This window comes from Erythrolamprus reginae, chromosome 1 (assembly GCF_031021105.1).
Source record: "Erythrolamprus reginae isolate rEryReg1 chromosome 1, rEryReg1.hap1, whole genome shotgun sequence".
Taxonomy (NCBI): Eukaryota; Metazoa; Chordata; class Lepidosauria; order Squamata; family Dipsadidae; genus Erythrolamprus; species Erythrolamprus reginae.
The window spans coordinates 386,539,720-386,558,040 of NC_091950.1; positions in this window are offsets into that span (position 1 = coordinate 386,539,720).

The window sequence follows — 18,321 nt, forward strand, 5'->3', positions numbered from 1 at the left end:
TCTCCTCTCCTATTTAACCTCTACATAAAATCACTGGCTGAGATAATCCAACAGCATGGGGTGAGGTATCAGCAATATGCTGATAACACCCGGATATATTTCCACTCTGTGTCAGTTCATGAAGCAGTGGATATGATGTGCCAGTGCCTGGAGGCTGTGAGGATTTGGATGGGAGTTACCAGGCTCAGAATTAACCCTGACAAGACCAAGTAGCTGTGGGTATTGCTTCCAAAAGACTATATTGACTGTCCATCCTTGGTTCTGGAGGACAGAGAAATAGACTCCTCAGAATTGGTGCACAATTCGGGTGACCTCCTAGACTCACAGCTTAGACCAATATTTGATAGATGTAGCTAGGGGGAGCTTTGCATAGGTTTGCCTATTGCACCAATTGCGACCCTACTTGGATCAGGAGGTTCTTCTCACAGTCACTCATGCTCTTGTCACCTCATGGTTAGATTAATGCAATGCACTCTACATGGGGCTTCCCATCAAGAGTATTTGGAGAATACATTTGGTCCAGAATGTAGCTGTACAAGTTGTTCTGGGTGCACCTAGGTGCACCCACATTATACCAATCCTCTGAGAACAACACTGGCTCCCGATTGTACACAATTTATTACTATCTTTGAGACCCCCTTCTACCACATAGCTCCCAGTGAGTGGTAAGGGCCCACACAGTTGGTCTTCTCCAGGTCCCATTAGCTAAACAGTGTTGGCTGCCAGGTCTGTGGGGGAGGGCCTTCTCTGTGAGTGACCCAGCTCTCTGGAAACAGTTACCTTCTGAGATCTGGACGACCCTCATCTTGATTAAAAATTCGGCCTATATGGAGCAAAAAAATATTATATATTTTTTCTCTCTATCTCTCTTCCTTCCTACCTTTCTCTCTCTTTCTCTCTTTCTCTCTCCCCCTCTTTCTTTCTCTTCCTTCCTTCCTCTTTCTTTTTCTCTCTCTATCCCTCTTTCTTTCTCTCTGTTCCTTCTTCTCTTTTTTCTTCCTTTCTCTCTTCCTCCATCTCTTTCTTTCTCTCCCCCTCCTTCCCTCCCTCTCGCTCTCTTTCAATCTCTCTCCCTCCCTCCCTATTTCTCTTTTCTCTCTCTCCCTCTCTTTCTTTCTCTTTCTCTCTCTTCCTTTCTCTCTCTTTTCTTTCTCTTCCTCCCTCCCTCTCCCTATTTCTCTCACTCTCTTTCTATCTCTCTTCCTCCCTCCCTATTTCTCTTTTTCTCTCTCTCCCTCTCTTTCTTTCTCTTTCTCTCTCTTCCTTTCTCTCTTTTTTCTTTCTCTCTTCCTCCCTCCCTTTCTCTCTCTTTCTCTCTTTCTCTCTATCCCTCTTTCTTTCTCTCTCTCCCTTCTTCTCTTTTTTCTTCCTTTCTCTCTTCCTCCATCTCTTTCTTTCTCACCCTTCCCTCCCTCTCACTCTCTTTCGATCTCTCTCTCTCTCTCCCTATTTCTCTTTTTTCTCTCTCCCTCTCTTTCTTTCTCTTTCTCTCTCTTCCGTTCTCTCTCTTTTCTTTCTCTCTTCCTCCCTCCCTCTCCTATTTCTCTTGCTCTCTTTCTATCTCTCTTCCTCCCTCCCTATTTCTATTTTTTTCTCTCCCTCTCTCCCTCTCTTTCTTTCTCTTTCTCTCTCTTCCTTTCTCTCTTTTTTCTTTCTCTCTTCATCCTTCCCTTTCTCTCTATTTCACTCTCCCTCCCTCCCTTCCTCTTTCTTTCTTTCTTTCTTTCTTTCTCCCTCACTATTTCTCTTTCTCTCCCCCCCTTCCCTCCCTCTCACTCTTTCTCTCCCTTCCTTCTTCTCCTTATCTCTCTCTTCCTCCCTCCCTTTCTCTTTCTTTCTGTCTCTTGCCCTCCTTCCTTCCCACCCTCTCTCTCACTCTCTGTCTCTCTCTCTTTTCTTCCCTTTCTATTTCTCTCCCTTTCTATTTTTCTCTCTTTCTATTTTTCTCTCTTTCTCTCTCCTCCCTTTCTCTCTACCCCTCCCTCCCTCTTTCTTTCTTTCTTTCTTTCTTCCTTCCTTCCTGTCTTTTTTTCTCTCTCTGAAACTTTTCCACTCTTTCCCCTTCTAGCTACTGCAAGGTTGCCGGCCCTGAAACTGCTACTTTTCAGTTGTTGTTCAATGTTTCCCTCCAGGGAGCCACCCAAACAGAGCAACAGGGTGCAAGTGGAGGGCACGTCAGGCAGGGAGGGAGGAAAAGAGGGTTAGGGCTTGAGGCGATGAAGGGGGATGGATTCAAGACTCTCAATAACAGTCGAGGCTGAAGTGGAAGGGGGGCGAGGCTGGGCAAAGGCCAAAGAGGAGTCAGGTTTTGTCCAAATGGCCAGCCATCCCCTTCACTCCCCCTGCCTTGAGAGAGAGAGGGAGAGGAAGGAATTGCAGGCAGCTTAAAAGCCAAAGGAAAAAAAAATAAATGCCCTTTACTCATGGATGGAATGCGTAAAAAGAGTCTGAACCCGAGGGCCACTCCAGGGCTTAGTGCTGCCGCCTCCTCGGCTCCTCATGGCATCGGCTGCTATGGTGGCCCCCGAGCACTATACCCCACTCTCAAGAATTGGTGGCCCCCAAGCGCTGCCTTTGACCAACTAAGCCAGCTTGACTGGGGCAGGAGTGGTGGCAGGAAAAAGCCTCGCTACCAATGAAGAAGAGGAGGAGGGGCAGAATTGAAACATGGGCCTCCCCTCCTGATCTCCCACACCCTGCCTCTGCTGTCCACCTCTTCCATTCCAAAATTGGGACATTTTGGATACACCATGGGGCATAGGACAAATGATTGAACAGCAGGACGTCTGTTCACCTTATCCATCTGCCACCTGTGGCACCCGTGCCATAGATTCACCATCACTGCCATATAAAATTGCTATCCTTCCAGAAATAAGGAGATTTAAACCAAACTAATTTACCAGCAGGGAACAATAAAGGTGATAAAGACTGGGATAGATAAATTTACCTGCTAGTGTTTTTTATACACAAAGCAGAGGAGAGTAGAATGAAATCAGCCAGTTAGACAGTCACAATAAACTGAAAGTACAATTATTTTTTATTAATGGCAATTGTTTCCCATCATTTAACTTTTCATTTTATTGCTACAGAATCATTACAGGACTCTTTTGAAGACCACACTGTCCACATTTTTGATGGAAAAGATAGATGGTTTGATCTAAATCTAAATTTCTTTCCTCTACATTTATATTTTAGATCAATACGTTATAGATGCTGTATGTTTGTTATCTTATTGAGTCTCCGAGCAGAACGTAGTATCTATAACCTAATGCTTGTAGATTGCCACTGAGGAATTTCTTATTTAACTATGTTAATAGAGTAACATTTCCATTCTCATATATATTGTCAGCCAGCCTTCAAAGTGATTAGCATAATTCTGAAGAATTGATATCATGTTGCATTTTAATTGAGCTATAAAGAATATGGCATAAGTTGTTTAATCCCCACTATGATCTAAGATGGAAAAAAATTCTACCATTTTGTCTGTGTGATAGAAGAATCCTTTGGGTCTGAGTAAAAATAGAACATCTGTGACATAATACTTCTCAACTGCCATGGATTTGAAGAAGAAAAATAGCATTAGCAATAGTGTTTAGACTTATATACCGCTTCACAATGCTTTACAGCCCTCTCTAAGCAGTTTACAGAGAGTAAGCATATTGCCCCCAACAATCTGGGTCCTCATTTTGCCGACCTTGTAAGGATGGAAGTCTGAGTCAACCTTGAGCCTACTGAGATTCAATCTGTCAAACTGCTGGCAGCTGGTAGCTTGTAATACTGTACTCTAACCACTTCATCCCACATGTGTCATATAGTCCAAATGTTGTCTCCTTCTAGGAGTTGATGCTCAAGAGGTTACTGAAGCAAGTGGAGATGGAATAGCTGGAGGAGGAGGAGGAGGAGGACAAATCCCTTTTGCCGATTGCCTGACTCAACATGGTGGTCGCTGTGTCTTAAAGTGTGATAAAGATGAGAAAGTGCATGGCCCTTGTACAGTTGGGGTTTGCTGTGCAGAGCAGTAAGAGCTCCATTTTATTTTTAATGAGATGAAAAATGCTTCCAGATTTTTCTATTTTTATTTAGGTATTTCAAAGTGTAGATGGTCTCCAGAGACCCATATATCTGCCCCGAGTCTATGGAGAGGGGCAGCATATAAATCCAACAAACAAACAAACAAACAAACAAACAAACAAACAAACATTCATGTTTAGAGAGGAGTGAGATGCAATGAGCAAGAGGAATCACCTTGCTCCTTAGACCAGTGTTTCCCAACCATGGAAGCTTGAAGATATCTGGACTTCAACTCCCAGAATTCCCCAGCCAGCAAAAGCTGGCTGGGGAATTCTGGGAGTTGAAGTCCAGATATCTTCAAGTTGCCAAGGTTGGGAAACACTGCCTTAGACTATTGACAAAAGATATTCTGAATTGTTAGAGTGGATTATTCTGAAAGCATTTTTAATACAATTATTGTAAATAGTATACTGTTAAGGACAAGGGAATATGTGTAAGGATTGTATACAATATCATTCAGTGGAATCTGCAGGGGAGGTTTTAAAAAAAGGCAACAAGGCAGCACGCTAGCATGATCAAAGCCCTACCCTTTTGTATGGATATCACATATATGCACAAATAGGTGGGGCTTAAATCAAGCTTCCATGGCAGGTGTATTAATTGTTCTTTTATCAAAGTATGAATATTGCTGCTTTGAACAAATACAGGAGGCTAACTGATGTAATATGGGACGATCGACCTGAAATCTACTGTGGCTATTTTTAAATGAGATACTGTTCTTTCTTGAACCATAATGCACAGTATTACATACTGAGAAGGGGAGAGGGGAGGGTAAGAGAGATGAAAGCAGTATAGCAGATCCATGAAGCAAGCTTATTCCTTTTATATATGCATCATAATGTTCCATGTACCGTGTTTTCCCCAAAATATGACCTACCCTGAAAACAAGCCCTGGATAGATTTTCGCGCTGGTGTCTAATATAAGCCCTACCCTCAAAATAAGCCCCACTCACTCCATCCCACTGGTTGATTGTACAAAGTGTGGTGAGGTGCATGCAAAAAAATCAAGCTAGGGTGGGACTGTGGGGTGGAGCTGTCCCACATTTCCCACACTCACTTACCTTAGGATTGTCACAGCTAGGCCTCTCATGCCCCAACACCTGTCACGCTACTGCCCAAATTTTCTCTGTGGCCAGTCACGACAATACACAATGTGGCTCATGACACTGTTGCCATTACTCATGGCATGATTCTGTGCGATATATCATGCCGGTACCACCACTCGTGCGCACAATGGCACAGCTTCCCATGTGGCCTCCTGCCATGAGTGACAGCACTGGTCTGATGAGCCATACAGCATCTGGCCATGAGTGGCTGCAGAACAAGTCTTGTAGCAGTGTGACAGGTGTCGGAGCATGGGAGGCCAGGTTGTAGTGGTCCTAAGGTAAGCGGGTAAGACATCGCCCCAAAATAAGACCTGGTGCTTATTTTGGGGCCCAAAATGAAATAAGACTGAGCCTTTTTTTTCAGGGAAACGTAGTATATTAAACAAGAAAAAAACCCCAGTAGATCCCCTGTTCTAGCTTTGTTGAATGTAATATTCTGATTCCTTCCTTTTATGACCTAGTTTTTATTTATATTAAATTATCTGTTTCTATAGTACAGCATGTTTTAATTGTTTGTTTGGCTGTACGCTGACAAGAGTCTCAAAAGGTGATCATATTGCCATGACACCTTGCAACCACCATAAATATGAGTCATTGCCAAATGTCTGAATTTTGATTACATGACCATAAGGATGCTGCAATAGGTGTGAATATGAAAAATGGTCATAAGTCACTTTTTTCAGTGTTATTGCAACTTTGAATGGCTGCTAAATTAACTGATTTAAGTTGAGGACTACCTGTATATGAAATGCGTTATATGTTTGGTCAATGTGATACTTCACAGTAAAAGTATGAATAAATTTTCTTTTGCAGATGTGCAATGTAGTTTCTGAACTGGAAAGTAAACCTAAAAGCAGAAGACAAATTTTACTATTAATGTCAACAATAAGAATGATTTTAAGACACAACAAATACTTTCCAGAAAATGTGACCTTGAAGTGAAGAGGTTTCCTGGTTAATCAATGGATCGGTTCTTCATCTTTTCTTTATGTCAGCAATTACCAAACAGAGAATAAATCCCAAGTTTCAGAAATCCTTGTCTGGGTATATATGTGTATTTATTTGTTTTTTGAATAATAATTTTATTTAAGATAATATACAAATAAAACTAATTCAAATTAGAAAAGATAAAAAAATAAAAAAACAGATAAAAGGGAAAAATATAAAAAAGAAAAAGGGAAGGAAAGAAAAAAATGACTTCTCCCTTCTTTTCAGCAAGCATATACAACTTTAATAACTTATTACCATCTCTTAAGATACAACAATGTCTTCCTCCCATATCTCACCTCATTTCAATAAACATATTAATAATATTAATCCCAGCTGCAAAGTAAGTAATAAAGCAATGAATCCCAGAGGCCTAGGATCTAGCAACAAGTCAAACCTTTTCAGCATTAAGAAAGAACTCCCTCCTCTCCAATCAACCTTCTGAATAACAAAAGGAGCTGCCTAGGAGTTACATAGTGAAAAGGGAAAAAGGTGGGAGAGTCATGAAATCTGCATTTAAAAAGCTGAAAACAAAGGATTTTGTACTTCATATCTCAAAGGATTTGTACTTTACATCTCTGCTACTTAATTATTAAAACTTAATGACCCTTTCCTGAACCTCCTGAATCAGCTACCTATATTACCAAGTACCAAACATCACTTTAAAAAAGCAAAGGAATTTTCCTTTTCCTCCTGTCTTTTCTTTAAATTTTATCTCAGCTGCACTTCCCACCCTTTGCTTTTGAAAACAAATGGATCTGCCTAGAGAAAAGGAAAAGAAAGGTCTCACAAAATCTACATCCAAAGGTAGTTTTACTCTGGTTTTACTCTGATCCTAACTAATTATTGAGCAGATTGATTACTGTTTATAGATTAATTGATGCAATTAATGTAATCTATTCATTAATTACTATCAAATAATACTATATTAATTAATTTGATTATGCAATATTGACTAATTGGTTGTGAGTCTTCGTCAATATCTGATTGTGAGTCTTTTTCACCATACAGTCAAACTGTCCCTGAACATGCCAGGCAAAAAACCCAAAGGCCACCAAGCAAAAAACAACAATAACCCAAATGACCCCAGTACATGTTTTAATTGCAACGCTACCATCAATGATCATGAAGGGTACAAGAAGGGTCCCAAGAACTTTGTGCAGAACTTAAAAGATGACTGGGTCTTGGAGAAACAAATTTATACATAAATGATCATGCTGAATGCATCAAATTCAAGACCCACAATCCATCCTACATCTTCCAACCTACCATCCCTCAACAACAAATAGACATCCCAAGCACCACCAACCAAGAATAGGAAAGTCCACCCCTTACTTTCTCAATCCAATCCAAAACTAATCTCAAATGCAAACTAATCAATGCAAGAAGCATGGTTAACAAGATCTCTGAATTCCTACAACTACTAGACACTGACACCTTTGACATTATTTTTGTCTGCACAACCTGACTAAATGCATCCTTCCCCAACTCCATCATCACATCAAGAAACTATCTTGTCTTTTGGTCCAACTGTTCATCCCACATAGGAGGCAGAGTAGCTATATTCTACAAAACATCACTAATGCTAAAAAACCATCCAAGTTGCACATTGGATGTGCACATTATCCTCCTTGAAACCATCATCTATGATCTATCCCTAAATGCCACACTTTGCTTCTTACTTTGTTACAAAGTCCCTGACTACAACATCACCCATGCGAACAAATTAACCTCTCTACTAATATGGGCAGCCTCCTGCCCATACCCCTTTATTTTCCTTGGTGAGCTCAAAACACCCCACATTAACTGGACCCTAAATGAATGCACTACAGAACCCATCCATACTATCCTATGCAACATTGTTACCAATCTGGGACTTGACCAACTACTAACAAACAATACTCTTGACTGACAAACTCTATTCTCTGGCTGTAATACTGCCGGTGAGCTCTATAACATATTCTTGCTTGAAGTCAAAAGAATTATCCGACTACATATACCACTAATAACTACCATAAGCAAGAAAAACAACTTACCTATCTCAATAAGAAAACTACAAACCAAAAAAGGACACGTAGCCAACTTCAAAAGGCGCTACAAAAATATATGTCACCAAATAAAGACAGAATGCTTCAACTACCACAGCAAACAAGAGGAAAACCTCCTGCACACCAAATCCCACTTCCCACAGGAAGGATTTTATACTTATTTTCAAATATTTATTCCAAACAGCTCTTGGTCTTTATTTAATTTTTAACTTTCTAATATTTTCTAAGTTACGATCAAATTTAACACTTTTTTTTCAAATTTTATATCTTTCCAACAATTGACCTACTGTAATCGATTTCACTTCTCTTCATATCTTTGTTCATCGAAACCTAATTCAAACCAGCATGTAAATTATATAATCTTCTACAAAAACCTTTAAAAATAATAATTATGCAAATATTACAATGTTCCAAATTATATCTATTAAATCAAATTATAAATTATGCAGATCTCACATAGACAAATCTTATAAAGAGCATCAAAGTTTAATTCAAACTAACATGTACCAATCTAATGTAAGATCGTTAACTTATAAAAAGCCTCTTAATGGGTAATTTTGTTGATTAATTATACAACTTATCCACAACTAATATTATTAGCATAATTATATATAGAACATTAATTCTAATTCTTGAGAAAAAAACCTTATAACATTCAACCACCAATCATCCATTCTCTTTTGGTTTCCCACAAATTCGATTTCTTATAAACTTTTCTTTTCCTTTCTTTTGTTGTTATACCAATAATTTATTTTCTTCCAAATTCCTTTCCTTCCTTTTGTTTAAGTCATTTGCATAAATCTGCTCTCAATTCCTCCTAACCTCTTTTCCTTATTGCCACTCTTATTTTTAATTGTTTTCTCTGATACAAATACTCCTCTCTTGCTGTTTTGTGTTACTGTAAATCCCAGTGTAATCATCAATCTTTTAATCATTTTCAATTCTCTTTTCATTTTTCCTTATCACTGTAAATCCCAATGAAGTCATCACTCTGTTTTTTTTCTTTTCTGTTCTCTTGAAAACAGTCCCCTTGGTTTTCATTTTATTTATTTATTTTGATTTATTTAATCAGATTTCTATGCCACCTTTCTCCTGGGACTCAGGGCAACTCTCAGTAAACAAGTACTGTACAGAATATATTAAAAAATCTAATATTAAAATACATTAAAATATCAGGCCTTTTCCAGGTCCCATCAACTAGGCAATGTTGTTTGGCAGGGCCTAGGGGAAGAGCCTTCTCTGTGGGGGCTCCAGCCCTCTAGAATCAGGTCCCTCTGGAGATCCGTACTGCCTCCCCCTCCTCACCTTCTGTAAGAACCTAAGATTCTTCTATGCCACCAGGCTTGGGGTTATTAGATTCTAGCCCTCAGACAAACAAACCAAGCAAGCAAGCAAACAAGCATAAAATGAAGGGTGAAGTCATTAAAAAAACAATGATTGCCTAGGCAAAAAAAAATTGGGTATAGTGTTGATTTGGAAAATTGGGAACAAATGTGTGTGTGGGGGACTATAAATTATCTATGTCCACCACATACAAAGAAAACATATTTAAACTATAGATGGCATCTACTACCAGTGAGATTGCCCAAAATACATCCATCTATTAAACCAAATTGCTGGAAGTGTAATCAGATACTGGGGACAGTCTATCACATGTGGTAGACATGTCCTGAAGCTCAAAAATTTTGGAAGAAAATTAAATATTGGCGTGAAGAAATAACAGAATGAAAATTGGAATTGAAGACAGTCATTCCATTCTCTCAACATGTTCATTGGCCAGGGGGCAAGAATCTAGTAGCTACAAGCCTGGCAGCGTCAATGAGTCTTAAGACTCTTATGGAAGGTGTGGAGGGTGGGGGCAGTACAAATTTCCAGGGGGAGCTGATTCCAGAGGGCCACAGCCCCCACAGGGAAGGCTCTCCCCCTAAGTCCCGCCAAATGACATTATCCATTGATGGAACCTGGAGAAGGCCGACTCTGCGGGACATGACCGGTTGCTGGGATTCATGCACCAAAAGGCAGTCCCTCAGGTATTCAGGCCCAATGCCATATAGGGCTTTAAAGGTCACTTTGAATTGAAACCAATTGGCAGCCAGTGCAGACTACAGAGTGTTGGAGAGATATGTGCATGTCTGAGCAACCCCATGACTTCTCACGCAGCTGTGTTCTGCACAATTTGCAGTTTCCAAATGCTCTTGAAAGGTAGCCCCATGTAGAGAGCATTGCAGTAGTCGAACCTCAGGATGATAAGGGCATGAGTGACCATGAGTAGAGACTCCCTGTCCAGATAGGGTCTGCAACTGGTGCACCTGGCGAACCTGGGCAAGCATCCACCTTGCCACAGCCAAAACATGATGTTCTAAAGTCAGCTGTGGATCGAGGAGCATGCCCAAGTTGTGGACCCTCTCTGAGGGGGTCAATAGCCCCCCCCAGGGTGATGGATGGACAGATCAAATTGTCCTTGGGAGACAGAACCCATAGCCACTCCATCTTGTCAGGGTTGAGTTAGAGCCTGTTAGCTCCCATCCAGATCCTAATAGCCTCCAGACACCGGCACATCACTTCCACTGCTTCACTGAGTAGACACGAGGTGGAGATGTACAACTGGGTGTTATCAGCATACTGATGGCAACACACCCCATGCCCTTGGAGGATCTAACCCAGTGGTTTCATGTTGTTGACCGATCCCTGAGGGACCTAGGAGTCAACCTCTGACCCCTCCAACTAGCACCGACTGTGACCAACCGGAGAGGTAGGAGGGGAACCAACCCAAGACAGTGCCTCCCACTCCCAACCCCTCCAGTCTGTGCAGAAGGATACCATGGTTGATGGTATCGAAAGCCACTGAGAGTTCAAGGAGCACCAGCACCAGGATAGAGGATATCCTGGTGCTCCGCCAGAGATCATCCATCAGTGTGAAAGATAATGTCAGACATGCCTCCTTTCAAAACCCAAGAAAGAAAACTCCCAACTCCATGTTTATGGAGAAGAGGCACATTTACTGAGATTGAAATGATAGCAAAGAAAGAAAAACAAATTCTGAGTCAAAGGCATGAAAGTTACATATTGAAATTTTCCCCAAATCCCTCCTCCAAGGGACCAGGCTGAATGTCCAATCTTTATTCCATATGGTGTCATGTGAAGCACATTTTCATGTGTTTTCACCCATCTGGTATGCCAAGATGGTTGACCTTGACTGGGTATACCATTCAGCTGTGTAGTAGATCATGAGAGCATCCCGCCCTTTTGGTTCACACACAGGTTGTCTTCACTGCAGCTCACTTCTACACCCAAATACCAATCTTCCACCACCACCACCCCATTACTATGGCAGCTGATAGCCAGCAAGCATCAAAGAGGCTGACAGAGGATTTCTCTCAATATGCTTTTGTAGTATTTCTTACAGAAGTCTCCTGTTAAAACAACTTTGGATTAGTAAGGGAACTTCTATTTATGCAAAAAATAGAAATAAAGCAATGTTTTGAAGCTTTCCTCCCTCCTTATTATGGATACAGTCTAAAACATTTCTTCTTTCCTTTCTCCCTTTAGCTGATGCGGTGTGATGTTTTGGTTCTATGCAACCTTGGATTTGAAGGTGAACAAGATTCTTTCTGCTGATACAATAAGTGCTCTTGGAAGGATTGCATTTGTTGAATTTGGATAAAATGAGCATGGCAAACAAATTGACCATGCCTATTGTCAAAAAGGATATCTTGATCTTGATCAGGTTCATTGTACAGATGATTAAGAACTTCCTCACTCCAACTACTGTTAAATTGAGCCTAGTAATCTTTGGCAGCACAGCTAAAGTCCCCCCCCCCAGATCATTTCACTGCTGTTTTTACTCAACTTATTTTTAGTCACTGACTATGGCAGGCAGCTACTGGAAAGATAATCAAATTCTAAAAAAGCAATAAAATCATTTTTCCAACTCAGTGAATCTGAGATTGAGATTAATATAGTAAATCAGTTTTCCTTCTCTGTATCATTTATTCCAGAAGATGAAAGAATAATGAGTTGTTATGATTGCACAGTTTATATCTGCAACTTTGATTTAAAGGATCGTTACCTAGGTAGCTAGCCTTATAAATAGATACATATTTAGCTTTGCTTTTGGTCTTATTCTCTCTGTCTCTTTCTGTCTCTACTGTATTGTTTAAAGACCCCCCCCATCTAACTTCAGCTATGCAGTTTGGCATTTTTTCTATTGTTCTGGCATCATGGATACTTTTGGCTTCTCCAGGTAAGGCATATACAATTCACAGAATGATTACAGAATGATATAATATAGTTTGGAAATGACTGGAACTTGCATTCCACTGGATCAGAAATGAATTCCAGAATATTAGAAGAAGTGGAGAAGTTAATGTGTTGATTATCTCATTGGTTTAGAAAACACCACACAAATCAACCCTTCCGTGTCCTCTAAATATGGATTTTAATTAGAGATACTATATACTATCTGCAAAAATCCTAGGAGAAACAGAAAACCATCAAATGTGTGAAATACTATATAGGACCCTAAGTCATTTTGGATGCAAGCCAGTTTAATTTATTGCTTTTAAGACAGATCTCCATTCTGATTCAACAGTCTATTTTGATCAAGTTATGAGAACAAACTTACACTGAACTAGAATTCCCATTTGAGCCTTTGCAGAACCTTATCATTAATACTGTACTGGGTGTCAGAGGTTCCACAGTATTTCCACCCTTTTAGGCTGTCCCTGTTCTAGACTATCTACAGTACAACACCTAGGATATGTTGTCATATATATTGGATTTACTGTGATACTAAATTCTTCTCTTTTTCTCCTCTGTTCTTTTATATATGGGAGGTAATATGATATTTGATTGATTGATTTGTTGGTTGATTGATTGATTAATTGATTGTTATCAGGTAATTGTCAAGTCTCTGGACACATAAATAGGTTTTCTCCATGATGATTTTTTCCTAACTTGGCCTTTTAGCTCTTCCAATAGAGACCCACTAATGTAATGCCATTGAATCTACCCATATTGCTGCTGGTCCTCCTTATATTTTCATTCAAAATCAATACTAGGAACAACATACTCCTGAATATATGTGGAACTAAACAGAGAGCTTCAGTTGCCATCCTCAGGTCACCAACCATAGGGTCCGTCTACTTTGCAGCAGAATATCACTGCCCATATATGGCCATATTAGTAAGTTAGATGCCAATTTCAATGTGACACCATGAAAATTAAAACTACTCCAAGTGTTTATCTTTCCTGTGTTCATACCTCATTTGTTCTATATTGTTCCTTTAGTTCCATCTTTGCAGGTTTGGGTTTTCTTTTCCTGTTTGGCTACATCAGCAATTATAAGTCATGGAGGCTTTAATCATGTCATGCCATAAACACAATTAGTACTCCAAATGATCCTCAATTTATTTATTTTGTCCAATACACAATAATACACAATGAATGTTATAGAGGATATAGTAGAGAGGAAATACGAGATATAGGTGAGACTATAGGACAGAGGACGGAAGGCACTCTACTGCGCTTATGTACGCCCCTTACTGACCTCTTAGGAATCTGGAGAGGTCAACCGTGGATAGTCTAAGGGTAAAATGTTGGGGGTTAGGGGATGATACTATGGAGTCCGGTAATGAGTTCCACGCTTCAACAACTCGATTACTAAAGTCATATTTTTTACAGTCAAGTTTGGAGCAATTAATATTAAGCTTGAATCTGTTGTGTGCTCTTGTGTTGTTGTGGTTGAAGCTGTAGTAGTCTTTTATAGGCAGGACATTGCAGCAAGGCGTCATAGTTCTAAGCTTTCAAGACCCAGGATTGTAAGTCTAGTGTCGTAGGGAATTCTGTTTCGGGTAGAGGAGTGAAGATAGTTCTGGTGAAGTATCTTTGGACATTTTCCAGGGTGTTAATGTCAGAAATATGGTATTGGTTCCAAACAGAGGAGCTGTATTCTAGGATGGGTCTGGCGAATGTTTTGTAAGCTCTGGTAAGGTGTATTTCATGTCTTGTTTGCAATGATGGGCTGTTGGTTATGCAGACTGGTGTGCAGCTCCAGTTGGAAAAATTGGAGCTGCATGCACAGCTGCACTTCCCTGATGCACGCACACATGCCCCCATACAAGATTTGGCTTCTGCACATGTGCAGCAAGTGAAATCTCATGTCAGGAAGCTTGTGCGAGGCGATGTGTCAGTGATATTTCCCATTTTTTTGCTTCTGTGCATGTGCTGAACAAATAAATAATAAATAAATATTTCACAAGAAGATTCTTCCACTCCTCTACTCGCAACAGAATACCTTATTCCACCAAACCTGAAATTTTGGGATTAGAAAACCTAGATCTATGTTGCCTTCGATCTGTTCTAAGTGTAGTTCCTAAAATCATCTACCACAATGTCCTACTGGTCAATTAATACTTCAGCTTCAACTGCAGCAACCCAAGCTCACAAAATAGATTCAAACTCAATGTAAACCTGTTGAAACTCAACTGCAGAAAATATGACTTCAGCAACAGAGTGATCAATGCATGGAATGCACTACCTGACTCTGTGGTTTCCTTCCCAAACCCCAACAACTTTAACCTTAGACTGTCTACAGTTGACCTCACCCCATTTCTAAGAGATCTGTAAGGGACGTGCATAAGTGCACCATTGTGCCTACCATCCCTCTCCTACTGTCCTATTGTCCAAATTTACCTATACCTACTTTGCTTCTGTTTATGTTTATACCATACCTATTATAGATTAGATTAGATTAGATTTATTGGATGTATATGCCACTCCTCTCCGCAGACTCGGGGCGGCTCACAACAATGGCAAAAACAGTACATAGTGACAAATCTAATATTTACCAATCTAATTGCAGTTTTAGGTTAAAAATTCATAAAAGCAACCTCAATATATATAAAAAACAAGCACACAATCAATCAAACACCAAAACAACATGGGCAAGGGGGAGATGTTTCAATTCCCCCATGCCTGACGGCAGAGGTGGGTTTTAAGGAGTTTACAAAAGGCAAGGAGGGTGGGGGCAATCCTAATCTCAGCGGGGAGCTGGTTCCAGAGGGTCAGAGCCACCACAGAGAAGGCTCTTCCCCTGAGTCCCGCCAGACGATATTTAGTCGACGGGACCCAAAGAAGGCCAACTCTGTGGGACCTAACCGGTTGCTGGGATTCTTGCATTATCATGTATTGTACACGTTTTGACAAACAAACAAACAAATAAATAATCTTATCTCATCCCATGCCATGGGATCCCATGGATAACAACCAGCCAATGAATGTGATCTTTAATATATTTAATTAAAATCTAATTGAACTACTTTATCTCCCTAGGATATGCAGTAAGAACGGTACCAATAGAAAGTGTAGCAGACTGCAAAGCAATTAAGGGCTTTTGTACAACTGAAACTGCATGTAATACACCATATCCCATCCAGGGAACATGTGGAAAAGATACTTTATGTTGTCTCAAGTAAGGTTTTTTTAAAATTCTTACAAACTTTGCACAAATGAAATATATTTTATTTTAAAATTGTATTTTTCTTACTCTCCAAAGAGAAATAATTACTAATTCATTGCAATGATTGATGTGCAGTATGTCACAGAAGCGAGTACATCCTCACATTTTGTAAATATTTAATTATATCTTTTCATGTGGCAATCCTGAAGAAATGACATTTGGCTTCAATGAAAAGTAGTGAGTATACAGCTTGTATAATAGTATAAATGTGCTGTCCCATCAAAATAATGCAACACACAGCCATTAATGTCTAAAGTGCTGGCACCAAAAGTGAGTACACCCCTAAGTGATAATGTCCAAATGCAATGATCCATGTGCAGTGCTCTATAGCATAGTTTTGAGGGTAGAAGTTGAAAAAAAATGTACAACCATGATGTGAAGGTTCTGTAGATACTTTCACAGCCTTCTTTTTGACTCATGCATAGTATACAAATCATCACAACAATTAAAGATCATAATGGCCTCCTTACAATACTGTATATAATTACCTTAATTAGAAAATTATCTTCTGAGACCATTCTAAATCTCTCCAACCTGATTGGATGGCCAGATCAGACTGATAGAGTAATGCATTTCATCTGACTATGGTATCTTATTAAATCATTGTTTAATGACACCTGAGCACAATTGTTATGGTTTTTACGATTTGAGAATAGGTTTTTCCAAAGTGTTGCATTCTCTTGCTTTAAAGTCACAGTGGAACATCTCTCCTAAGTGATATACGGTAAATTGCAATCTAGGGAAAACAATCCATAGTGCTGGAGAAGTAGCCTATAAAATATTCTCTGTAGCCCCCTTCATCCACCATATCACTATCATAGTTCCCTCTAAGCTGAGCAGTGAGCAATCGCTCACTTAAAAACCATCATCAACTCAGAGTTTTTCAAACCTGCCCAGAAGCCGAGAGGGAAGGAGTGAGAGGGAAAGAGTGCCGCCCAGTCCCGAAAGGACTGCCGCTCAGACACTATACTTTTCCGCCCACCCCCAAAAACAATTAGAGAGAACACTGATCACTATTGCTTTAGAACTAGTCAAATCTTATGCTTTTTCCTGTTTTTTTTAATCATTCAGCTTCTATTATTTGTTTTAATGGATTATTATACTTTTTCATTCAGGTGCTCTGCTCAATCTACTGACTGCTGAAATTAATATATTGGATTAATAAACTGAAGCTTGGAATTATGTTTACTATCTTTCTACAGATTTGGAGCATAGTAAAGAAGAAAGTTTGAAGAAGAGGTTCCTTCATTTCAACAAAAAAAAAAACTTCACTTCTTTGGTGATCTTTTCAGCTTATGGAAATGGGATATAAATCATTTATTAATTTTCAACCTTTTGTGTGTGTGATTGCTTCTGAATAAACCTAGTTTTCTGAATTATCTATGTGCATTTTTAAATTTATTTTATTTTATTTATCTATTTGTCAATCAAGTATAGCATAGTAGTTTATATAAACATATAAACACAACATAGAAAGTAATGATAAAAAAGACAATAGGACAGTAGGTCAGGGATGGTAGTCACAATGGTGCACTTATGCATGCCCCTTACAGACCTCTTAGAAAAGGGGAGAGATCAACTGTAGACAATCTAATATTGAAGATCTATCTATCTATCTATCTATCTATCTATCTATCTATCTATCTATCTATCTATCTATCTATCTATCTACCTACCTACCTACCTATCTAATTTGTTTGTTTGTTTGTTTGTTTGTTTGTTTGTTTGTTTGTTTGTTTAGAGTTGAAAGGGACCCTGACCAGTGTTCCCTCTAATATTTTTTTGGGGTGGGCGGAAAAGTATAGTGTCTGAGCGGCAGTCCCTTCGGGACTGGGCAGCATAGAAATAATAAATAAACAAACAAACAAACAAATAAATAAAAAACCCACCCTGTTTTGCCTCAGATAATTTCAAAATAAAATACTGTACTGTGTGTCTATAACAGTGAGCTCATAATAGGGCAACTCTATCAATATCAAAATTCCACTTAAATAGTTGAGCTAGTTTCAAACTAGATTTTGATTTTCTTTCTCTCTTCCTTACTCCCATTCTTTTTCTTTCTCTTTTCCTTCCTCTCTTTTTTCTATCTGTTTCTCTCTCTTCCTCTCTTCCTCTCTCTCTCCTTCCCTCTCACTCTTTCCTTCTCGGCTTCTGGGCAGGTTTGGAAAACTCTGAGTTGATGATGATTTTTAAGTGAGCGATCGCTCACTGCTCAGCTTAGAGGGAACTATGATTCAGAGACTAGAGTTTTCTAGTTTAATGTTGAGAGGTGGTCTTCAATGAGTTCGTAGTTCGCTTAGAGGGAACTATGACCCTGACTTATCCCAAACTTTGCCAAACTGTTTCAGATGATCTTTTGCTTTCCCCAACATGGCTTGTATAAAGCCAAATTAGGATTTTATCTGGTTATTGTAGACAATACATAGAAGCCCTTTCTGGCTTTGTCAGCTGATATAAAACGTTTGAGACAACATGAGACCTTTCACTGAAGAAAATCACTTAATGGCTTTGCAAAATACATTTCTTAATGGAGATGTTAAATATTAAAAATCCTCAAAGGATTTCAAAACAAAGTTTTCCTTATAATGTC